The sequence below is a fragment of the Crocuta crocuta genome, unplaced genomic scaffold, assembly GCF_008692635.1.
Source record: "Crocuta crocuta isolate KB4526 unplaced genomic scaffold, BGI_CrCroc_1.0 scaffold90, whole genome shotgun sequence".
In the NCBI taxonomy this organism is placed as follows: domain Eukaryota; kingdom Metazoa; phylum Chordata; class Mammalia; order Carnivora; family Hyaenidae; genus Crocuta; species Crocuta crocuta.
This window is the reverse complement of record NW_027527449.1, coordinates 1,876,591-1,902,952: the sequence shown is the minus strand read 5'-3', so window position 1 is coordinate 1,902,952 and position 26,362 is coordinate 1,876,591.

Genomic DNA, 26,362 nt, shown 5'->3' with positions numbered 1-26,362 from the left:
AAGTGTGGACTGACATCTTAAAGTGTTTCTTTTTCATCTTCTTTTACCAAACATTCCTTGGAAATATGTTTACTAGATATCCAGAATATGCAGTTCAGTGGCTAATAGCGTCTAACGTGTTAATATATAACCTACGCTGTAATGTAAAAGGCTAGCTATGTCAGGAATAGAAATATACCTAAAAGACAAATTAAGTTCAATGTGCCATTTTTAAAGCAGTATATGTACAATTAATTACATAAAAATAGTCATAGGAGTTTTCCAGATCTCTCACCCAAAGTCTTAATTGATACACATAAAGGTCTAAATGCATTTAGTAATGCCATAGCTAACAAAAAACCTAAGTGTTACTAATTTCTATGAAATATTTTTGTTAATTTTTAAAGCTTATTTATTTCTTTTGAGAGAGAGGGGGGAGGGAGGGGGGGAGAGAGAGAGAGAGAGAGAGAGAGGGAGAGAGAGCNGAGAGAGAGAGAGAGAGAGAGAGAGAGAGAGAGAGAGGGAGAGTGAGCACACAAGCAGAGGAGGGGCAGAGAGAGAGATGGAAAGAGAGAATCCCAAGCAGGCTCCAAGCTGTCAGCACAGAGCATGATGCGGGGCTCGAATAATGAACTCTGAGATCATGACCTGAGGCGAAATCAAGACTTGGATGCTTAACTGACTGAGCCACTCAGGTACCCCTAATTTTTATTAAACATTTTGAAAAATTAGCCAAGCCTTCAGCTAATGTTGAGCACCAACTCACTAGTGATTAATATGGAGAGAGAGAAGGATTCTTTTCTATTAGCTTCTTGACTCTTCACAATATCCTAAATTACAATCAGCGTATTTTCTGTCTACAATGACTGGCAAATTGGGATGCTCCCCAATCACGGGTATCTACCCCTGAAACCAAGAACATACCGCACAACGTATATATGTTAGCTAATTTGACAACAATTATATTAATTATAACTATATTAAATTATATAATTAATATGATAATATAATTACATTGTATACTTTATTATATTAAATTATTTCTTTATTATATTAAACAATAATTAATTATATAATTCTAATTATATTCTAGAAAGTACTTTATCTTCAAAACAGAGGAAACTTAAGAAGAGAGAATATGAAATTTCATCAATATGAACTAGTTACTGGTGAAGACATTCGTTCATGCATTCTGCTCTGAAGGCCATGTTCTAAAGCCCTGTAATATATGCCTCTTTTATAAATATAAAATCAATCTTGTAATTATTCACCTTCTAATTCTTTTAATATATCCGTTTTTAACAGCAAAAAAAAAAACAAACAATGTGATGTTCCCCTTGGATCAAAGAAAGTTCATTAAGGGCTTCACAAATATTTACTGCATTCCTAACATGCGTCAGTCGCATGCTAAGAGCTAGGGTGTCAAGGGAAAGGATGTGGTTCCTGCTCCCAGTCTCTCTGGCTTGGTGAGATACATTAACAATTGGAAAACTTTACAGTAGGAGCAATGAACAGAAATGTAGAGCTAATGTCCAAATAAAAGGAGTGGCTTTTGCTTGGAGACAAAGGGAGAGGATGTGGATCAGAAAAGCCCAAGCCATGTTGGCTTGAAGGATGAAAATCTCGTTCTTCAATGGATAGGGCATTTGGGGTCTCAACCAGGAGAGTATAGGATCTAGACCGACAGAGTTGGTTAATACATCAAAGATAATTAGTAAGGTATCTGAACCATCAAAGGGAAAAAATAACAATAGAAACCTCAAATGGGAGATCTCTGTAGCAATAAGAGATGAAATAATGCACATCATACTGCTAACAAATACAGAAATGAAGAAGGAAAATGGAGGGAGGCAAGAAACTTAGTCTAAAAAACAACATTCCTATTCTTTGCATTCAACTTCTATCTTTAGAAACTTTTGAGTTATAAAATATAAATCAACAGTAGACCAAAAGTAACAGCTGTCTAAATAAAATCACTCAAAGCACTTTTACCACAACAAATGTAAATGTTTACCTTTGTCCTGGTGCTTTCTAGTCCCTAATCATAGATACACATTTTTTGGATGGTGACACAAATATATAGAAACACTTAATATCTTCCTTTTTCAGTTAACAATATAATGATCATATGTATGACATATGTCTTCTGGCTGAAATATGTTCCTTAAAATATTTTTCTAATTTGTGGATATGTTAAAAAAATTTTTAAATATTCTTTAGATTGGATAATGTTTTCTTTTAATTTTTTAAAATAGTTTTTTATTTATTTCTGAGAGAGAGGGAGAGAGAGAGCGAGTGAGCGAGCAAGCAGGGGAAGTCAGAGAGAGAGGGAGACACAGAATCTGAAACAGGCTCCAGGTTCTGAGCGGTCAGCACAGAGCCCAATGCGGGGCTCGAATCCACGAACTGTGAGATCATGACCTGAGCCGAAGTCGCACATTTAACCGACTGAGCCACCCAGGTGCCCCACGACTTATTTTATATAAGGCAAATAAACACTGACCTATGTTAAGACCATTTTATTTCTGAAATCGGCTTCTACATAACTAGATAGCTAACAGTAAAATAATGTTGAATGAACTTAATAAGTAATGAAATAATTCCAGTAAAAATGAGTATATCATGTGACCTCAACTATATTATTTTATTTCTAAAAATTATTCATTTTATAAACCAGAAATGCTAACTCAGATTTTTCTATTTACATTTGTTTTTTTATTTGGAATGTTTATTTTGCTGTGTTTAATATTTTGTGAGTCAACTATCCATCTCTTACTTATGTATTCATTTGAATCTTAGAACTATGTCACCGGCTTTTAGAACTCTTCACATGGTGCACAAAATTAAGTAAAAAGTAAACCAGGTACCACATTTTATTTTTTTTCTCATCTTTCTTTATGTTTGACCTATTCATTGTTTTTTTAGCATTTTCTATTGGTAAAGAATGTATTTCTAATTTTTCTTTGAAACTCTTCAGAGACGATAAATTGAATGCCCTACAGAGATCTGAGAAATTTGCACATTTATTTACACATTTGCTTCCCCAAGATTCATTTTGAAATCCAAATCTAACTGAAATTGAATTTTGAGAACTCTTACTCTGAACTGCATTTTTAAAATTACATTTAATTTTAGAGTATCTCTGTGTATAACTACAGCTTTTCACCACAGATTGAATCCTAGGTCTAACTGATACATTTCTTAACCTCACTATAATTCAATTTTCTTTCCTTTTTTTAACATTTTATTTATTCATTTTCAGAAAGAGACAGAGAGACAGAGATAGAGAGACAGAGAGCACGAGCAGGGTATGGGCACAGAGAAGGAGAGAGAAAATCCCAAGCGGAATCCACACTGTCAGTGCGGGAGCCAGAAGTAGGGCTCGATTCCACCAACCACAAGATCATGACCTGAGCTGAAATCAAGAGCCACACATGTGCCCCAATATATTTCAATTTTCTTACCTGCAAAAATTAGATTTTAAGGATAAACTAGAAATACAAATATAAAGTGCTCAGCATAGTACACAGCCTGTCCCATTTAATTCCATGTGGCCTCTTATTGATAAACTCTGCATTTTAGTGCATTCATGAAAAATAAGTTTAAAACAATTACCTTAGCTAGATGTTCAGTTCTTTTTTAAACTGATTGTTTTAAAATTTCATATAAGACCTTATTTCAAAACTTAGATCTTCAATTTGTCCTTTATTAGACTACAGATGTCATCTACATTTTTGTTTCCAAGTCAAATGATATGTTCTTCGCTTTTACTGAAGGAAGCGGGTTTTGCTATGGCCACAGCAATAAGCAAAGGGGGACAAATAGCTATATAATTCTTCTTCTTCTTACTACCTAGGTTTTTCCACCGTTTTCCAAATATTTGGGGGGTGATTAATGCCTATTCCTGGGAAATTGGTAAAGTTTGCTGGACTCGGGGCTTAGTGAAAGCATTTAAGTGAAGAAAGCTTCTGAAAGGTAAAAGATTCATTTTTCTTTGCATTTAGTTCCCAAATGGAGACAAATAGCTTAAAAGCAATATTAACCTCAGTGTGCTTAGGCTATTTATCTTCATAAGAAACAGTCTGAAAACAAGAAAACGAAGCCCATAAAAATGATTTTATTTAATCACACAAGGATATCTCCCCAACAATCCTTAGTTATTTCCTTAGGGCTTAATTCTGACCTCAGTAACTCATGCACAAATTCTATGGATGTCAATGGAATCTGTGTGTGTGGAAGTCTGGGCCAAATTTGGTTGTCATGGATGAATTAGCCAAAGAGGGCATTCGATCATTTCTTTTTAAATACAAAGTGCTCTCATTCTGTAATCCTTTTCCATCTTTCCCGATTTATTGACCTAATCCAGTAATAATTATTGAATCTCCATAATATACATGAAAGCACACTTTCATGGATGCAACATGCAGTCAGTGCCCTTAAAGCATTTACCTTTCCACATAAATGTTAATAATCTCGCAGTAATATTTCACTGCAGCAGAAGGAGAGTATTGGGGCATGCTATGCGACAAGGTCAATTTCACTTAAGGAAAAATGCTAACATTTTAAAAGTCAGCCATTATATTGGGGTTGTGATTACATTTTCCTTATCTTGTTACAGGACAGTGATCTGATTTCACTCGGGCCAGTTATTTAGGTAGGCTTAAAAATATTTATTCCAAGTCAAGATATATAAGTGAAGAAATATGTATCATTCTTGAAGTTCCAAACAAATTGTGTTTAAGAAAATCTGCCTTTAAAAATGTTTATCCAGGGGCGCCTGGGTGGCTCAGTTGGTTAAGCGTCTGACTTCAGCTCAGGTCACAATCTCATGGTTTGTGGGTTCGAGCCTGGCATCGGGCTGTGTGCTGACAGCCAGCTCAGAGCCTGGAGCCTGGTTCAGATTCTGTGTCTCCCTCTCTCTCTGACCCTCCCCTGCTCACGCTGTCTCTCTCTCTCAGAAATAAATAAAAAACATTTAAAAAAGTTTTTTTTTTATGTGTATCTGGGTATCTTTCACATGCAAATTACTCTTCATAAGATAAAACTTTCTGAAAGTGCATGTGACTTGTAGGAATAATACTGCTTCCCTCAGAGACAGCTCGGGTCTCTCCTTAGTGAGTAAACTTAATGTTAAATTTCTTACTCATCTTGACTGTCACACAGAGCAAAGTATTTGCAGATCCCGTCATAAAGCACCTGAAAGGGATTACGGTGACCAATCCACTTTGTATTTGTCCTCAAGTGCACTGAGGAGGCATTATAGACACCATGGTGGAGTGGGTGCAAGTCTAGACTCAATTACATANAAATAAATAAATAAATAAATAAATAAATAAATAAATAAATAAATAAAATAACACTCTTGGGCCATGCATGCCCAAACTTTTAGTTACATGGTCTGTTGTGATCTCTAAATTTTTAACAAGTCTTCCAGGAGGTTCTGATGCTATTCAACCACAGCCCACACCTTTGATGAACACGGGTGCCAAGAAGGTGGTAGGTGACTCAGCGATAGAGCGTGGTGTGAATTACAGGGTCAGGAACATTGCGGGTGCACATCAGTGTTTGTATCAGTCTGACAAAGGCAGAGTAGTTTAGTGTTAAAGGGGGTGACTGACAACATCTGGCTTATACAAGGCCCACAAAAGTGAGCATTCAACCAAATGATATTTTTTACTGACTCTGTTAACTTGTACCATTACTGCCACTCTGGAGTTACCTGTCACGATTCTAACAACGCTGTTATCCACAACTGTTATGGGCTACATTGCATAATCCCCCAGTCCACCCTTTGAAGTCCTAATGCCCCAGTTCCTCAGACTCTAACCATTGTTGGAGACAGGACCTTTAAGGAGGATTTAATCAACGAGCAGAGGCCATCCGGACACACTGGCACTGACGCGCATCCCCGCTGTAAGACTCAGATTGGTGGATTATCAAGACAGAGTCAAGACTCACCTAATGGCATCCCACCTCATCAAAGACATCCAACATGAATACAAAGACAGCTTTTCATATCTCCTCACCTCTAAAACAGCGATTTATACCTATTACACGTATGTATTTGCAGATATACTTTGCATTAATGTAAAAATACATTTGGGGGACTTCTAGGAAAAGTGAAGGGTCATGCAGACCCTAAAACAGATACCAATGATGAAATCAGGACAAGATTTTAACTACTATTTAAAGGTCTTCGAAAGTATGCAGAATTGGAGAGATTCTTAAAAAACAAAACAAAACAAAACAAAAACACACCCCTGGAGAATGGATTTTATAGCTTTCTGCCAAACACACTTCCCAGTCCCCACAATTACTGGGTGGGAACAGCACGGCACCGAGCCCTACTGTCTTGGCTGGCAGTGCCCAAGGGGGTTCAGAGTTGGAAAAATAGCTGAAATGTATCTAAAACCAGGCAGAAGTCACCAAACCGAAGTTCTCTTGGAAAAGCTATGACAAGGCTGAAGGCTGTGAGCTTTTAGCTTTCTTGACCAAGCGTGCTCCCTAAAAACCATGGCCGTGACAGCAGAAAATGCAGCTTCCATTGTGGCTGAAAAGGGCAAAAAGAATGTGATGTTGGAAGAGAAGCTGGGGATTTGAGGGAGGGAATTTGGGGAGTGAGAGAAAAAGAAAATAGTGCCCAGATCTGAATATAAACTCTGTCCAAACCCCAGGTAGACTTCAGGGCTCAACGTGCAGGGAAGTGCTAGGGAGCTTGGGGTGCCGGACGCCAGAGAGAAAGTTACCTCTAACAGACTTAGATGCACCAGGAGAAATTCTGTGAACGTGCTGTTTGGAATGGAAACCAATGCCAAGTCCACGCATGCCTCCTACAGTAGAAAGCTGAAGACTTCCCGGTTGAGGTGTCAGAAGAGAGAGTCAGAAATTGGTGGAAAAGATGGAAATTTCAGAGAATTTTCTAGAAGCAAGGAATCCACAGAGATCGTGAATCCACACACAATCTGAATGTAAACTTTGCCCAAATGCTTGAATGATCACCAAGTTCTACAGGCATATAGGGCGTGCTGAGGGGACGAGACTAAAGAGAAGAGCAAAGTTACCTGCCTATTTAGTACTAATCATGAAATAAACATTTTCTATCTGTATGGAGAATGAACATTCAAGATGGAAATGGACACAAAGAAACCAGGATGCAGTGGTTAGCGGGGGGCAAGAAAGCTCTTGACCTGCCTTGGTGCGAAGAACAACACTGACTGTGGAGCAAACTCTCCAGGGTTTTAATTCCTGCTTCCCAATTTATTAGCTGTTTGAACTTTAGGAAACTGCTTAACTTCTCTGTTCCTGTTCCCTCATTTCTAAAATAGCAGTAATAATAAGACTTCATGTTTGCAGCATTTGCAAGGATTAGATGAGTTAACATATGCAAAGCACTTTCAAAAGGCATGTATCATGTTAGCTATGATGACAAGGATAATTTCACTGAGGATGATAATAATACAACCCTCCTTCCAACGCTTGTATTCAATCCAGGGGTGAATGGGGCGTGGCTGGTGGGACGAACCTTGGATTTATTAAAAGCAGTCTGAATTGGCTCTGATTATGTTGAATAGAAGCAGAATAGAAGCTCAAAATATAGTTACATGGAAAAAATATACCCATTTTCCTTGTATAACTTAATTTGTGGTTTTTAAATTCATGCCTACTGCTCACAGTATATACATGCACGTTTAAACACAAACTCACATGTGTTATTGGTTCATACAGGGTATATTGGATTGCATCTTGCTTTTCCTTTCATTCTGTTTTATAAATAGCTTAGTTGTAAATTTGACTGCCTCTTTTTTCCATCCAAAAGTTCATGAGGTTATTTTTAAGTTCCCTTATCTTTAAGGATATCCTTTATTTCATTTCTAATATTATTATCTTGTAGTCAGGAAATGCTGCCTATAGCATATATGACAAGAGTTTCAATTCCATTTACTTATTATAGCATTGAACTTTTCATATGATTGAATTTTTTTAATTTAAGTAATCTCTACAGCTAACTGGGGGCTCAAACCCATGACCCAGAGATCAAGGGTTGCACACCGTTCCAAACGAGTTGGTCTGGCACCCCTTTTCTTACGATTTTTAAACTTCTTCTCCTTGATCATTCCGGCATCCAAACCCTTACAGCTGCTTACCATGAATGTCTTGACTGCTAACCAGGGATGTGCAATGATAAATAGAAATTAATTTCTATCTTTAAACCTCTTACTGGGCAATAAAGATATAAACAAACAACTTTTTAAGTAGGAAGAAAACGTAGTAGCATTAGATGCAGACAAAAAGGTACAGTGATCACATTTAATCCAGGCTAATCAATTCAAGAATCAGAAAAGTGGATCTATCAGGGGTCCATAAAAGAAGTGTGTTTATGTAGCATCTGAAAGCACAGGAAGGTAGTTTCTAAATAATGGAGAAAGGGATTTTAGGAACAAAGAAGATTACAGTAGCCTCTCATCTGATATACACAGGGGATAGAGTCCCACTGGGTGCCTGAAACAGGCATATGTTACAAAGAGTACATAAAGGAATATGTACTATTATTTCCTCTACATACATGTCTATGGGAAAGTATAATTTATAAATTAGGTCCAGTAAGAGATTAACTATAGTAAGAGAATAGTTATAACATCTACTATAATAAAAGTTGTGTTTTTGTGGTCTTTCTCTTGCTCTCTCTCAAAATACCTTATTTTCCTGTACTCACCCTTCTTCCCATGATGCTGTGAGATGATAAAAAGTGTAGGTGATGAAGGGGAATGCATGCTGTAGGTGCTGTGACGTAGCGTTAGGCTACTACTGACTTTCTGATGCTGTACCAGAAGGAGGAACGCGCACTCCCAGTGCTCAGGTGACTGCATACAACTAACATATGGAAAGCAGAACCGTGGGTAAGGCGGGACTGCTATCGGTAGAAGTCACAGTAATACCAAACAATGAGCGAGTTCAGGGAATTGTAAGTAATTCTACATTTCTAAGCCGAGTGAGTAGGAGAGAGTAAAACCACCACATCTAATGGAAAGCAGGATTCAGACTGTATTTTGATTTAATGTATATGTAATGACAGCCTGAAATGAGGCCCTAGAGTAAAAATTTAGAAAAGGGAAGAGTCTTAGGTATACTACATTAGGATCCAGCAACTGCCATGCTTTGTCAGGGGAGAGAAGAGGGTGTGGATGGGGATCTGAGGCTGCAGAAAAGGTCAGGTGTTCAAAGGAACTGAGGGATCATTCCGATTTCTGGTGTAGGTGGCTAATAACTTCATTCACAGACATTAAGTGTCTATTATACAGTACAAGCTGATGATGGAGAAGATGAGTCTGCACCTGCACCCTTAGACTTGAAATTTCCGCCACTTGGGAGGTGGGAAACTGGATTCGAAATCTGGAATTCAAAATAGACCTATGGAGTAGCACCTGTGTTTGGATACGCTGAAATTCTGCAAATCCTCTTAGGTAGATTGAGATGAAAATAGGGCTAGAGACAGAGGCTTAGAAGTCCCAGCTCTTTAGCAGATGGGCAGGGGCACCTGGGTGGTTCAGTCAGGTAAGCATCCAACTTCAGCTCGGGTTATGATCTCACAGTTTGTGAGTTGGAGCCTGCTTTGGACTCTGTGTTTTCCTCTCTCTCTGCTCCTTCCCTGCTCATGCTCTGCCTTCCTCTCTCTCAAAAATAATAAACATTAAAACAATTTTAAAAAAAAGAGAGAGAGAAGGGCAAGGAGGGGGGGATTTGGTAAATAACTCTGGGCTAGTTAGGGCTCTCCAGAGAAATGGATGATGCTGGGTTACTGGCTCTATGAGATTTTGAATTAGCAACTCTGTTAAGCCATATGTAAAATATAAGCAGAACAAAAAGAAATAATAAGATTATTTTAAAATGTAGATATAGATATACAGATGTATCTCAAACTTTATTTTAAGGAATTTTCTCATGCTATTATGGCAAGTCCATAAATTTAGAAGGTAGGCCAGCAGCCCAGAGACCCTGGGAAGAGTTTCAGGTGAAACCCAAAGGCAGTGTGATGGCAGAAATCCATTCTCCCTAGGAGATATCTGTTTTGTTTTGTTTTGTTTTGTTTTGTTTTAAATTAAAGCCTTCAACTGATGAGATGAGCCCCACCTACATAATGGAAGGCAATGTTTTACCCAGAGTCTGCTGATGTAAATTTTAATCTCATCTAGAAAATATCTTCACAGAAACATCTAGAATAATGCTTGTCTGACCACCTGAGTACTCTGGCCTAGTTAAGTTGACACATGAAATTAACCATCACAAAAACTGAGGAATATTCAGTAATGAGCAGAGAATAATGTGGGGTATGGCAGGAGGGAGGTAAAGAGAAGGAGAAAATAGGAAAGGGAGAGACTTCCTTAGGCTTACGAGAAGACAGAATTTCAAGAAGTAAAACAAAATGAGTGATCCAAAATGTTTCAAGCAGGATTTGAACAAAAATATGCTCTGGGTGAAACAACAGGAAGTCATTCTGATATAATGACTATCTTTTGGCCAAAGTCTAAGAGCAAAGTTGAAAGGTTAATGGGGGGAGAAATAGAAGGCATTGTATGCTAATTTACATTCTAAAATTAAGACAAAACATACTTCATGGATATATGCTACATAGGCAAGTCTATTTCTATTCTCTATTATGGTCAGTTATTCTAATACATGTCACAAAATAAGCCCTTTGTCCTATGCATTCCTTTGTTTTCTTCAAAACCTTGACATCAGTAATAGGGAAAGAAACTGCAATGGGAGGACCCGATGTTTATGCCATAAGTGTGTGAAATGCAGAGAGAGTCTTCCCTAGAAGAATCTCAAAAGGAATGGAACACGTGTTTGGTCATTGCTGCAAAATAAACTCCCAACGGTTGGTGAAAGCACATCTAATTCGAAGTGGGGAAGTAATCTCACCTGTTCCACTTGAGTTGGGCAAGCAAGTGCTTTGCTGCGTTTTAAGAACCTCCATTCAGTATAATGGGTTGGGGTCACTTCATCTAATGTATCTCATTATATTGAGGGAATATAATCATTTCAGTGGCTTGTTTTCAGTTCAAGATTGAAGAATTTCCATGTACTAAGGAAACAATTTGTTTTCAGTATCTGATAAAATACTAGGCTCTCAAGCCTTCTTTTTTTTTTTATTAATACCTAGATTTGGACAAAAGCTAAAAATAAGAGCTAATCCTGAAGGCTTTATTACCAAAATCTGCCCTTCATTGGATGAGAAGATTTGGGAGTTAGTGTTTCAGATCCCTGATTACTGTCTTCCGGTCCTGAAATAATGAGCACCATGTCTTGGCTATGAGTTCTTTATGTCAGTGATCAACAAGCCAGTCAGCTTTTACTAAGGAACAGAGTAGGGGAAAGGTAAAGGTAAAGGGCATTAACATTTATACTAAAAGACTTCATTCTGTCTTTATAATAGCCTCATGTCTTAGGTACAACTAGGTTTGAATCAGATGAAATTATTGCATTACAGGTCAAGAGTCTTCTAATACTGACAATTTCACAGAGCTCAAATTAAAAATACATTTGAGGTACGAATAATGCATATAATTTTTGACTCGTCATAAACTTAACTACTAATAGTTTACTGGTGACCAGACACCTTACTGATAACAAATAGTTGATTAACACACATTCGTATATTTCATGTACTATATACTATATTTTTATAATAAGGTAAGCTAGAGAAAAGTATTTAAAAAATCATAGGAGAAAATATATTTGCTGTCTGTACTGTTTTGTTGAAAAAAACCCATGTGTCAGGGGATCTGTACAGTTCAAATCCATGTTGTTCAAAAGTCAACTGTGTTCTTGCCCTAACAGTAAAGAAACTGAGGACCATGAGTATGTAAAGAAACTGAGGTCCATGAGTATTATATAATTTACTCAAGGTAAAACAGCCAGTCCATGACACAATTATAAGTTGAACTAGTTTCTCTACCATTCACTTCCTTAGGAAAATAAGATTCTGAAAATCATACTTCCAGAAAATGTGGTATTACCAATATCTCAAAATGCACTGCTAGATTTTATTTCTACCCTATGCTTAGAAGTAGCCCACTCAGGTATGTCAAAAGGATACAGGAGCCAACTGAAAACATTCCTAAAGCCAGAAGGTGGAACAATTTGAGCAAGAAAATAAATAAAGTACCATTGGATTATAGACCATGAAATAAATATATATACCCATTAGTCCATATTGATATAAACAAATGGTTGGCCAAATAAACAGAAGTGGAAAATAGACAAATTACCCATGCAGAATCCAAATAATTTATGTGGACACTCTGACCTCAAGGAAGTAGAATATAACTTGCAACTCTTTTAGTGAGAACTGTGCATAGTGACTTTCTTTCAAAGAGAAAAGTATGGAAAGGGGGGAGGCAGAGTAACTTTTCGGCTAAGAAACATGACAAACACTACCTCAAGCCAGATAATCAAGGTTAACATCAATGGTGATAAGTCATACTGATAGCATAGCCATTGATATGGTGTGATGAAAGTGCCACTTTATCTTTGTGATCTCGCTCACACAATCTCATAACCCCAGTCTAATCACGAGAAAAAATATCAGCCAAATCCCAACTGAAGGGCATTCTACAAAATACCTGACTAGTATTCTTCAAAACTCTGAAGGTCATCAAAAACAAGGAAAGTCTGAGACATGTCATACCCAGGAAGCGCCTCAGAAGACCTAACAAGTAAATGGGATAGGGGGGCCTAGATGAGATCGGGAAATAGAAACAGGGACATCATGTGAAAACTAGTGAAATATGTATCAATTTTTGGCATTGATTGATTGTGAATGTACCACAGAGGTTAATACCAGGAAAAACTGGGTGTGGGATATATGAGAATCAGATATTTTTAGTAGTAAGATAAAACAGTTATTTTAGGTACTCAAGCAACATGGGGAACGGCCACTGTGAATAAAACATGCATTAAGCACCTCACATGCATTTTATCTGTCTTTGGTATAAAAGTTAAAGTTTGGAACTCAGTGATTGAGCTAAAAAAAAAGAAAGTCACTGGTAAAAGCCACTGAAAGTTGTAGGCATTTCAAAAAAAACATAAAGATTGACTAAACCGTTAGCAATATAGAAGTACTTCATCATATTATAAAATAAAGTACTGAGAATAAATAAAAATAAGTTCATGTCGTGAATTCTTCAGTGAGTTCTCCCTAAATCTATGCATACTCTCCTCAGATATTCACAGGGTGTTGGGAGGGACTCAAAATTCTAGTCGGAGGCAAAAGAAATTTGCTTAAAGGGAACACTGAAAAGTGTTGCTTTAGCTCAATTAAAGTAATTCAAAGTGTTCCTATTACTGAAAGAATCAGAATATTTTCTAACTCAATTCAAATAAGTAATTTCAAACAGTGAAATAAATTTGCGGTGTTTGTGCTACAAGCATTTGGAAAGACAGCACCTCCTTGGTGTTTATGTAAGGATATTCAAGGCCTATTTGCTCACTGTGCCCAGTCTGGTGCGCTCACAAAAATCCAAAGGTCTCTAGTCGCATGGTTATTTTTTTCAGAGTTTCTATTTCATACAGTCTATTTGAACTATTTCTCAGACCAGTTAATGAATTCAGACTTAGTAAAGAAACCGAATACTTTCAACAACTGGATAAGGCACACTTGAGAGCATATGATATCTTCAAGACCTCTAAAATAATTACAATGAACTATAAGATTTTGTGAAAGCTCAGATGAATTTTCCCTTGAATATACAAATGCTTAAAACTTATCAAATGATGTTGCTTGAAGTATGCCAAGTATCGCTAATATTCTCCTGGTTAAAAAAAAAAAAAAATCCAGAACATATTATCTCAAATGCAACACGTTCCCTTTCATATAACATCTTTAGAATGTAGTCATTTCATATCATCTATCACCTCTGTCACAATTTTCTTAAGATTTCTAACCTCTCAAACTTACTTCCCTTATTACAGACCACATGATTTATGAGTTCCGATAGCTATGGAGACAGCTGTGAGATTAGCATTGTAACCTATTACGGATCACCTCAGAAGCAGTTTCTTCTGAAATGTACTGTCACAGTGAAATGAAATTACAACACGTTTTGGGGCTATTCTGACAAATACTTTTAAACTCACTTGCACAGTTGTAAAGGGGGAAAAAGTGTAGAAATCGGGGTGGGGAGGAAATTGGGTTACATTGGGTTACATTTATTTGTTTTTACTTCCTGTAAAGTAATAGATTTTTATCAAAAGTTTACCCCACTGCAATATATGTCCATTTTCCTAACATCTTACACCCTTTCTGTAAGTACATACATAACTGCACACGTCACGAAGAAATGAAATGAGATGACTGATTTTAACATTGCATTGGAAACATATGAGAATCCGTCCTTTGCTAATGATTTTGTGCCACAGAAGTGCTTTAAACTTTAAGGAGAGGAAAATTCCGAGTATCACTGTATATTTGGGTTCGATCTTTTTTTAAGTACCTGAGGAGGAAAATGTGAGAATACTAAAAAAAAAAAGGAAAAGAAAAAAATTAAAGGCTGATGTTTTGGGAATAGAGTTGTGATAAGATTTATGGCAACTTCTTACAACAGCTTTTTCTCTTGCTTAAATGCTCACCATAGGAGGCACCAGCCAAAGGTGTGCAAATCACATGTTGTTGCCAGGCCTTTCCACTGGAAACCCAAAATAGAATAGTTAGCTTTATTAAGAGTAGCTCTAATATTTATAGAAAATGCTGGAGTCCAGGTGAAGGCTACGAAGACTAGCTCAATTCAATTGCTTTTCCCTGCAAACATTGGGCATCCTCTAAATTATCACCTGTACTTTTCCCACTCAAAGTGTGATCCACAGACCAGTAGCATTAGTATGGACCTGGGAATATGTTTAAAAAAAGAAATCTAAGGCCCCATTTCAGACAGATTCCTTAGCGCTTCACCTTCACATGGAAATGAGCAAAGGACTACACCAATCCTAGTTATTATCCTTATTTATATATTAGAATTCAGGAGATATTTAAAAGTACAGATGTTTACATCTCACCCACATCAATTAAGTCAGAATCTGGGTGTAGAGCCAGGCATCAGTACTTTGTAAAACGTAGCTATGCATTTGATTAAATTGTCTGAGAATTGGGACCATTTTGATTTAATCAATTTATGCTCATAATATCTTAAATGCTTTGTTCCTTTAAGATGTGCTCAAAAAGGTTTCTTTTTAAACAAAAATCACACTATGCTCCAAAGTTTACTCAAATCAAACTTCAGAATTTAATTTTTTCTTTTTTTTTTTTTTTCTTCCACTGAAGTCCGCTCTTCCCATCCCAGATCCGTTACGGTTTCCATGCTTACACGTGCATACATGTGAGCATGCACTTGTTACTGATCTTTGGTCTCTGACGTGAAAGAATGTGGGGCAAAACTCCTTAACGAGCCAGAAATCCCTCAATCTCTAACCCAGTGATTTTGTTTCTCCCTATGGCCAGATCCAGACTTTCATGGAAATACTATGTGTGTGAGACATGCAAGCAAGTGTTGACTTGTATTACTTCTTTCTCTAAATGGCATAAACTCTCTTTAAATGTAATGTGTATACAGAAAAGAGCATTAACTAAAAATAGCAAGTGCATGGGTGGATGGTACTGAAATAGTCACCAGAGAACAAATCATCTATAATAGCAACAAAAAAGCATTTGTCAAAAGAGGGGGCCAAATTTACAGTGAAAATGGTTTGAGAGGCCGGACAGGAAGACGGGTGAACAGAACATCCAGCTAGTGTGATGATTCAAGACCCAGAGAGGCCAGCCTCAACTCCTAGTTATGCACCAGCTCTGGTGATGAGACCCTATGAGAATTTTATTGTATTTGTTTGAGAGAGAGAGAGAGAGCGAGAGAGCGAGCGAGCATGAGAGCATGAGCTGGGTAGGGGTAGAGGGAGAGAGAGACCTGAAGAGAGAGAGTCTCAAGCAGGCTCCATGCCTACTGAAGGCGCTATGTGTATGTGGGATCCTGGGATCACGAGCTGAGCGAAAATCAAGCACAACAGTTGGATGCACAACTGACTGAGCCACCCAGGTGCCCCAACCCTTTGAGAATTTTGAAACCCTGAATAATCGCTGCATGACTGTTCTCCATGCTTCAGTCAAAAACCAGAAGCAAGGGTCCCTTTGATTTTTTTTTTATCTGCTTTTTATGCTGCTGTTGATTTTCCTTGGGTAAACTGTATAGGAGAAGTAGCCATATTTTAAAAATACATTATCTCTGCTTTTCTTCATTCTTAAAAATTCAAGTTCTAGGTCAGGTGAATTTTTGAGAGTCTGGAGTCGAGATTTGGGGATTCAAACTCTAAACAAGAGACAATGAATACCCCTTGTTTAATTGTGAGACTGGTATGTCTAAAGCATATCTGGCATAGCATATAATGATATATTAATTATATGTACTAATGTCCTCATCTCCCCACCCCCCAACAAAAAACTTAACTGAACAGAATAAAATTCAATCTGAGTAACAGCTGGAGTTCTATTCTTTATAAATACACTTTTTTTTTCAGATTTTAATACTTTTTAATAATAAGCACTTTAAGATAGTAACCTATTTCATATGTGCGTGTGTGAGTGCATTTGTGTATTTATTTTTGTTTTCTTAGTTTTCCTAAAGTAGGCAGAACTGCCTTCCTCTATCTTCGTGACTGACTGCATGTTCCAGGTCCCTTCACCACGAGGCTTCTGGTTACTTTCAGCCAAAGAGGAGCATCTACCAACTTGAGGAAGGGTCAGTCCTCTCCGTTCTGCCTCCGATGTGTCTCAAGCAATGATTACATCACATCCCAGTGACGGTCTCAGTTGCCGGGCTGGGTGACACCCATGTTCTCTCGTGGTGGCATAGTTCTGCCATCACAGATCTCTGCATTGCCTCAGTGTCTGCTGTTTGGGCTTCAATTCTGACATCTTTGTCCCAACTGTTTACATGGAATGTCATAGCATGAACTGTGTCTTCCTGGCCATGGCATCTAACACAAGGGTACAGTGAGAAGGAGGGAGAACACCGGGTGTGAGATCTGTCTTTGTTTTACAGAGGCTTTTAGATACTGGGCACATTACCTAAATTATTTTCTGAGAGTGTCCTCAGAATATTCTACTTATGTTTGCTTTGTGTTTCCCTCCTTTAGCCCCTCACAGTATTTATTACACTGCATGTCTGTGGCTCTATTTACCTCAAAATTTCATGAGACATTAAAGATCATCTAGTAGTAAGAGTAACAAGAGATGATCTTGAGTACCTTATAGACAGCAGGGTCTACACTGTATTATGTATTTATATGGATATTCTCCATAGTCTTCATGAGGAAATATACAGCTGATACTAAACTATTCCCATTTAACAGATGGAGAAATAGAGACTTAGATAGTTTGAGTTCCACATCACAGAGCCAGACCAGAACCTGCCCCAGCCATTGCCCAAGATTTCTACCTTATTCCTTGTTGGCATTACTTCCTTCTTTCGGTCTTAGGAAGCTCAGATTTCTAGAAAGTTTTTACAATTCTCTTCTACGAAAACTTAAAAGGAGTTCAGTTGCTACGAAGTAGTACCACAATTTTTGAGTTCTCTTCTAAGAGCCATATCACAGCTGTACCTGATACTAAATGGACTGGTTTTATTTATTTTCCAATATAGGCTGGACTGTCAATTATATAAACAGATATAATTGATCCTACTGTATTCTGTGATGTTTTTTGCAGTGAAGATGTTAAGGTTAGCACATACATTCTACAGGAAAAAAAAAAAAAAGAAAGAAAACATGATTAAATAAAATAAAGCAGGAAAATGGTGGTGGAAGAAATAATAGGAAAAAACCCCAAATTAACAAAACCTATTAACAAGATTCAAATCTAGTATTTATCATATGCTTAACTATCCAGTGTGTGCACTGTGTACTTTTCTGCCAGTTTATTTGATCTGCTGATGGTGAGAATGTTTTAGTTGGTCTACAATAAACTACATGGGTTCCTATGCCCAGATTAAATGTCTGGGTGTTTCTTTCCAGTTGGGATAGTGTAGACGCAAAAGGCCCATATATTGAAATTGCTTTAAACACACCCAGCACAATCCTATTGTTTACTGTAGCCAGTCCTTCTACTCCCCACAAGGTTTCTCATAAATGATTATGTATCACGACCTGAGTGACACAGAGGAGAATAAACGAGGTTAGCTCAACATCAATTGATGGTCTTGACCCCAAACTTCCTCCATTGCCACCTACTCTCCTTAAGAGTGAATCTATTGAGAAAAACCAAAGCTGGCTGGATTGAGGAGTAGAAGCTGCTTCCTCTTTCTTGTCATTCAGGTCTGAACCAGCTGAGTGTCCTTTTGATATCGCTGTAATCCATCTCACTTAAGGTGGGGCATTTGATTTCTTCACCACCGGGGGCCTCCCTTCCACTTAAGGAAATAATCCTCTTTCAATCTCCTACCTATTCAAATAAAAATACCATCTCATATTAATAACATCTTTCCCAAAGAAGCTCAAATCATTTTTCAGATATTTCTCTAATCCTCACAGCATTCCTATGAGGTAGGTAATGTCCATACAACAACTTTTCTCAACCAAGTCAGACTGATTATGCAAGGGTATTAGGTGCCCATAGGTATTATTGAACTGACTTTCATTTCCTTCAAAAATATATTTACTGGAGATTGAAGCAGTGCATTTATTTGAAAAATATATATGTGGATTTAAGGATAAAAATCTGACTTGGAATAATGACCGTGTTGTCCATGGTATTTTGACATTGATAGATATACATTGCTTCTAGCAAGATGCAATATAACTCATTTGGATGCCGTGAGTATAAATGTCTAAGGTGGCCAGTATTTACCAGGTTGGAAACATTAAAGTAAAATTTTATGAATTCCATAAAATAATGTATTTGGTACAATCAGTGCATTCAAAGAAAACCATCTTTTAAAAATGCATTGTGATTAGTATCAAGAAAAATACATTTAAATAAGTTTAGATTATTTACTTTAAAGATAAGATTGCTACATGGTGGCCTAAGAATTTGGTCTTCAAGCATAATACATATATTTACTAAGACTAAAAAATGCTGTGAATTAAAACCGTGTTAAAGAAATTTTTGAACTGGCTAAACAAAATCATCTGTTAAGTGGAACATTTTAATCATGTTCAAGAAAACTTGTTAGGGACAACCTCAGAGTTAAGCTAGAGGCAGCCTGTCTCCACATGTGGAGTAGAAAAGTAATATGTAACACACAGAGGACCCCTTACACAGCAGTGTGGTTCTTAGCACATGAATTCACTCCATCCACCAGTTACCACCCTCCTTTCCAGAGGAGAAAACCCACGGCGGAGTTTTCACCGTTCATTCAAGATGGTAGGCTGGGATTTGAATCCATGGTACCTAGCTACTAGATTCTCATTTTTTTGACTTACTCCTCTGCAAATACTGATATTACCTAACTAAGGTGTCAACATACCTGTAAGGAGATTTATATATATATATAAGAATTGTGAAGAGATTAGTACAAAGTGGGAAAAACTGCAAAGGCTGACTGCAGGATATCCTTCCTTCCTTCTTGGGGAAAAGAAAGTCAGGTAAGTCCAGGGTGCATCATATATACCATTCAGTCAGTGATGTTTTCTCCAAATGTCCCTCTAGGCCTGCAATGACATCTTCAAACAGTATCTGCTGGTGTGCAGTCTTCAACCTTCTCTGGACCTCATCAAGTGAAACACCTATATTCTCTAAGGAAGGACCCTAAGTTTGGATGGACAAATGGACAGACTTAAAAAGAGCCTGATTAACAAAAACCTCAATTGTCTTCTGAGCCACAGTTTACAAAGTAAAATTCCTAGGAATGACAGTTTAGAATACAAGAAGTAATACTCTGAATGTCTATTTTTTAATTCAACATTTTTTTAATGTTTATTCATTTTTGAGAGACAGAGAGACAGAGCACAAATAGGAGGGGCAGACACACACACACACACACACACACACACACACACACACACAGAGGGGGAGAGAGAGAGAGAGAGAGAGAGAGAGAATCTGAATCAGGCTCCAGGCTCTGAGCTGTCAGTACAGAACCTCACACAGGGCTCAAACCAATGAACCAGGAGATCAAANAGAGATAGAGAGAGAGAGAGAGAGAGAGAATCCCAAGCAGGCTTCACACTATCCACTCAGAGCCCAACATGGGCCGTGAGGGGGGACTTGAACTCATGAACTGTGAGATCAAGACCTGAGCCAAAATCAAGAGTCAGATGCTGAGTCCACTGAGCCACCCAATACCCCTAAATATTTTTCTTAAAACAATCAATTCAGTTAAGGTTAAGAAAACCATAATTTAATACATTTAAAATTAGAAACAAAGAAATAAGTGTTGACTTGCTTATGATTAAAATACAATTTACTTTAATGAAATTAAAATAATAGAAGCAGTTAACATATACTGAATGTTAACTACATGCCAGTCACTGTGTTAGGTAATCATACACGTAAGTAGTTTAATTTTAAAAGATTCCTATAGGGGCGCCTGGATGACTCAGTCAGTTGAGTGTCTGACTTTGTCTCAGGTCATGATCTCACGGTGTGTGAGTTCGAGCCCTGCATTGGGCTCAGTGCTGACAGCTCAGAGCCTGGAGCCTGCTTCGGATTCTGTGTCTGCCTCTCTCTCTGACCCTCCTCCACTCATGCTCTGTCTCTCTCCCTCAAAAAAACATAAATATTTTAAAAAATTAAAAAAATAAAAGATTCCTATAAAGTAGGCATAATTATTATGTCCATATTTCAGATAAGATAACTGAGGCTAAGATTCAAAACACTAACGAACAACTAAATACATCAAGTACAAAGAATAAGAAAGTGATGGAGTCGGAATCAAAGTCATTTGCCTAGTTCCTAACTCATAAATCCCATATATTATATAAATGCTCATAAATTTCTGAAGTTAATATTCAATGTAAAGACACTTAAAAACACCACTTCAAAAAATAGGTACTTATTTCCTAGTCATAGCTAGGAAAATTTCCTTCATCCTATAAAAGCTTCCTCTCCCTATTACACATTGAGAAACACTGAAAAACACACATTGAAAAATACGCTGAAAAGCCTTCAGAACTCAATCCAGGTATCACTCTTCATTGAAAATTATAGCCCAATCTCACTCACAAATATAAATGTAAGCATGTTTAAAAATATTAATAAAGTATTATAACAATTAAAAATATACTATACTCAAGTTTATTTTCTCTCAAAAAGACAAAAATTTAGAAATATATTAAAATATTGACATATAGAAAATATATCAGTTCTATCCCATCTAAATAGATTAAAGACGGTCAACAGATATAGAAAGTCATTCAATAATATTCAATTTCTATTCATGACTAACTCTGTAAAAAAACCAACAAACTGTAAATAGAAAAGTGGAGAAGGGGCAGGAGGTACCTGTCCAGCCACAAAGGTGGTAAGTAGCCCAAGAAGCAGGCCAAGGGGGCAGATGAGGAAGATAAAGCATTTATGCAGATGACGAAGATAAAGCATTTATGCAGAAACAGGAAAGAAAACAAAACAAAAACAACAAAGCAAAATAAAACAAAAACGAAAAACTAGAAGAGCTTAAAGCAAAGGCCATCTGGAAGTGCCCCCTGGCTACTGCGGAATTAAGAAATTGGGTAAGAAGGAAGCTGGTCCTTGTGCCTGAGGCAATGGTGATCCAGAGTTCCATTCCTGCTGAAACATCTGGATTTCCTGTGAGAACATCTGCTGTCACCTGTGCTAGAATGAAGTGTTGTCTTAGATCCCGTTGTATACTTAAGAATCAACCTTTGGAAAAAAAATACATCATAAAAAATAAAGAGAAGAGTACCTACTTTAACTGATATAGGATATCTCCAAACCTCCTCTAACAACATTATGTGTGATTATAGATATCTAAGAGCACTGTCATTAAAGTCAGGTCTAAGATAAAGTTGTTTGCAATGAATACCCCACTCAGAGCAATAAGCCGAGTAAAAGAAATAAGAACTAGAAAGAAAGGAAGAGAATGTCAATTTGCAGATAAAATAGTTATTACCTCAAAATAGCTAATGTGTCTAGACAAAATATGAAAACTACAAAAATATACAGTCATAGCTTCATGACATGTAGTGGGGAAACAAGTTGTCCTTACAGGAAAGGACTGAGGAGTTGTGAGTTGACTCCATGAAAATGAACAGTCTTGATAATGTAAAGATAGCAGAGATAAAGTGAAAAATCCACCCATAGTTTGGGAGGAGATATTTTAATTTTAAAGCCTAGAACAAGATAACACATACATGAAATTTATAAGCAGAGCCTCAAAGAACCCAAAAGCAAAAATAGGGGAAGGATATGGAGAAGCACTTCTCTCAAGAGGAAATCCTGAAGGTTTTATCGATAGGATGGATGCTACTGGCAATCAGAGTACAAGGATGTGCTCTTCTGCACTTGTTACATTAGGAAAAATGTACAAGTCTGCTGTAACAAGTGGTAAAAAAAAGGCACAATGAAAACTTGGAAACCGCTTATAAAAATGCTAATTTTTCATAACCAATTTGGAAAACAATTTGTCATTATCTCAGAAACTTCCCTTGGCCATACCCAATGACTCAGCAATTCTATACTAGGAATAGAGCTTTACTGCTGTCAACCGTATAAAATGTATAAAATACAACTATCACAATCCACAATAAAAACATTCATCACACACATAGGTATGACACACAAACAAAACTTTTAGAAAATAATACTAACTCTTATGATGTGTTATAAACTATTTTCTATTCTTTTAAAAACCGTTTTTAAAAACACTGGTTTTAACTCATGAACTGAATTCATAACCTACTAGTGGGTCACAGCTCACAGTTTGAAAAATAATGTCCTAGAAAATCTCTGGTGTGCATGTTCTAGGGAACCGATATAAAAATGCTCATAGCTATATAGTTTTTAAGAAAAAAATTGAAATAATGTAAATGTCTATTGAAGGCAAACAAACAGGTATACTGTGCTATATTTAAAAAGTTAACAACTTCACACATCAATAAGATTAGTAATATTGAGTGAAAATGCAAATCATATTAGGATCCACATTATAATTCCATAAATATAAACTTGGTAACATGTACTACTAAGAACATATTGTATGTGAGAAACCGATAAAGAAATGCAGAAAAATAACGATATTTTTTTACCTCTAGGACTAGGAAAGAGATGTTTGTGATCAGATGAGAGCCAAATAAGGCTTCAGATATACATAGATTTGATCTCTTGGTTCAAAGGTACCCTAATTCCTTTTTATTATTTATAAATCAGCCCACGTATATTACATGTATGCTGGTATGTGTGAAACATTTCATAAATTTTGAAATGTATATGGCTGTGTGTATGCATGTGAATGCATATTGGGAATTTGTTTAAAGAATATTATAGAATCAACTGAAAGAACAATCACTGAAATCATTCTGGGTTAAGTCGTCATAAACACCTAAGAATAACACTATCTTTGAAGGTTTTCTAATTTTTGATCAGTGAATTGCCATTTGGCTTAAAGAGAGCTGTACATTAATAGTGTATTATCAAGAAAAAGATGTTAAAATATGAGGGATAGTATTTTATGAGATGATTATTTAATAATTATAAGGAAAAAACTATTATATTCTACTGCTATTTTCTTCTTGCCAATCTGTGATTATGTTTTTGGACTCCTGCTGAATATTCATGTTATATTCAGCATAGCCATAGTGTGGGTTATAGGATGTATTTTCATATCACAAAATGTCATGAGTTAATAAACAAGTATGACGTTTTATTTTTTTAATGTTTATATTTGAGAGAAAGAGTGTGAGCAAGGGAGGGGCAGAGAAAGAGGGAGACACAGAATCCGAAGCAGGCTCCAGGCTCTGAGCTGTCAGCACAGAGCCCGATGCCGGGCTTGAACTCATAAACTGTGAGATCACGACATGAGCCAAAGATGCCTAAGCGACTGAGCCATCCAGGCACCTCACGATTTTGTTCATGAAATATTTAATTTCCCCTACGCTGACAGTCTCTTCAAAGGCAATGCTTATTGCTAGGTATCCAGGGTGGTGTTTCAACAATGGCTTTTTACATAAGGCTCTTCTCCCTCCTCATTCTCTGGCAAAGGCGTCTCTGTTCAGAGCAGTGACATAAGCCATGTAGAATGCATAGAACTGCCTGCATATCTAAAGGTATTTCAATCTCCACTTAACTTTGAGGAAGGTCGTGAAAATTCCAAGTTCTCTTTGGAAGACCAAGTATTTTCTTAATAGACCCAGACTAGATATGGGCACTTTGAGACTGAAAGCAGTAGTTAGTTCTAACGCTTCTCAGTGGCTTAGTACCTTTATTATTATTATTATTTTCCATTTAAGTTCATTTATTTACTTAGAGAGAGAGAGAAAGTGTGTGCGTGAGTGGAGAGAGGCAGAGAGGGAGCCTCCTAAGCAGCCTCAACAATGTCAGCTGGGAGACCGACGTAGGGCTTGAACTCATGAACCATGAGATTATGACCTGAGCCAAAATCAAGAGTCAGGACCTCAACTGAGAGAGCCAACCAGGCATCCCTACAAGTACCTTTTTAAGCATAAGATGAAATCTTTACACTTGATAATTGTGTAATATGAGATGTACAGATGACAGAGTGGTGAGATTTTTCTTACTGAAAAAACTTTCTATGACATTCTCAGTTAATCTAGCGCCCTTTCCCACGGAAAGAGGACAGGGGAAAAGTCACAGGTGAAAAGTCACCTGTGCAATAGAGAGGAGCACAAGAAATCCTAATTACTTAGTGCTATTGTTCTCAGAAGAAAAAAAATAAGAAAATTTGGGGGATGGGGATGTTACAGAAAGAAAAATGTAGGGAATCAGTGAGTAGCAAATGCAACATAGTAATGATAATATTCACTAATTAGCAACAAAAGGGAAAAATAACATGTCCATTAAAATTTCAAGTTCCAGGACACCTGTGTGGCTCAGCTGGTTTCGTGTCTGACTTCAGCTCAGGTTATGATCTCATGGTTCATGGCTTCCAGCCGTGTGTGTGGAGCCCTGTTGGGATTGTCTCTCTCCCTCTCTCTCTGCCCCTCTTCTGCTTGTGCAGCCTCATCTCTCTCTCTGTCAAAATAAATAAAAGAACTTTAAAACTTAAAACAATATCAAGTTCCTATCTCTTTATAGGTGCATGGTGAGGACAGATGATTGGGGCTGGCTGACATCTCTTATGAACGGAAAGAGTTGAAAATATCTGCACAAGAGGAACCAGGAGGAGGGGAGCTAGTGTGGCACATCTCAGAGATCAGGGGTAAGGGACACTCTGACTAGAATCCATTCATTCAATAGCCAGTGCTGGTGCCAATCCTTGACAAGACAGTCTGCTAGGCTTTGGGGACACAAGAACAAAGCTCTGTGCCCATAAGGAATAGAGCAGTGGGAACATTCTCAATGAATAATTATATCACAAACACTAAGAGGGGTGTGTAGGGCGTATGATGGGAAGGTTACCAGACTGCACAGAAGGGGCCAGAAAGAGTTACCAGGAGTGACAATGGGTGCCTAAGCTGAGTTTTAAAAGAGAAGCACCCAGGGGTGCCTGGGGGGCTCAGTCGGTTAAACATCCAACTTCAGCTCAGGTCATGATCTCACAGCTTGTGAGCTCGAGCCCAGCGATGGGCTCTGTGCTGACCGCTCAGAGCCTGGAGCCTGCTTTGGATTCTGTGTCTCCCTCTCTCTCTGCTCCTCACCCACTTGCAATCTATCTCCCTCTCACAAAAATAAATAATAAAACATTAAAAATGAAAAAAAAACCCAATAAATTAAAGAGAAACACACTTGGAATATCTTGGCTTATCTTGGAAGAGGCTGGCAAACACAGATAATGCACATACCTAGAAGGGAAGGAGCCTCAGGCAAGAATCACGCACTGTCTCTGGCTTCCAGGATGCCATGGTCACCTTCCTTGACTTTATCACCAATGTCCTTATTATATATGCAGCTTGTACTAAGTCCACTAAAACAAGGATTTTCATGAACTATCTTTATCTGTGTGTATGTGTGTATACACATAGTTTTTCACATGCATTTCAACATTGATTTCTTTTTTCTATAATCCTGAACTAAATCTGCTAGCAAGATTAACATTGTGTCTGGATTTTGGTAGAGTTAAAACCTAGTCACCAACCTATGGGTAGCAAAAGGGGTAAGAGCAAGAATATGCAAGTATAAGCAAAGTTTCTAAGCCACCGGTCTGTCACACTGCCCTGGAGATCAGATAGCACTCAATCATTCCATCTGCTTAGAACTTTGCAGGGAAGC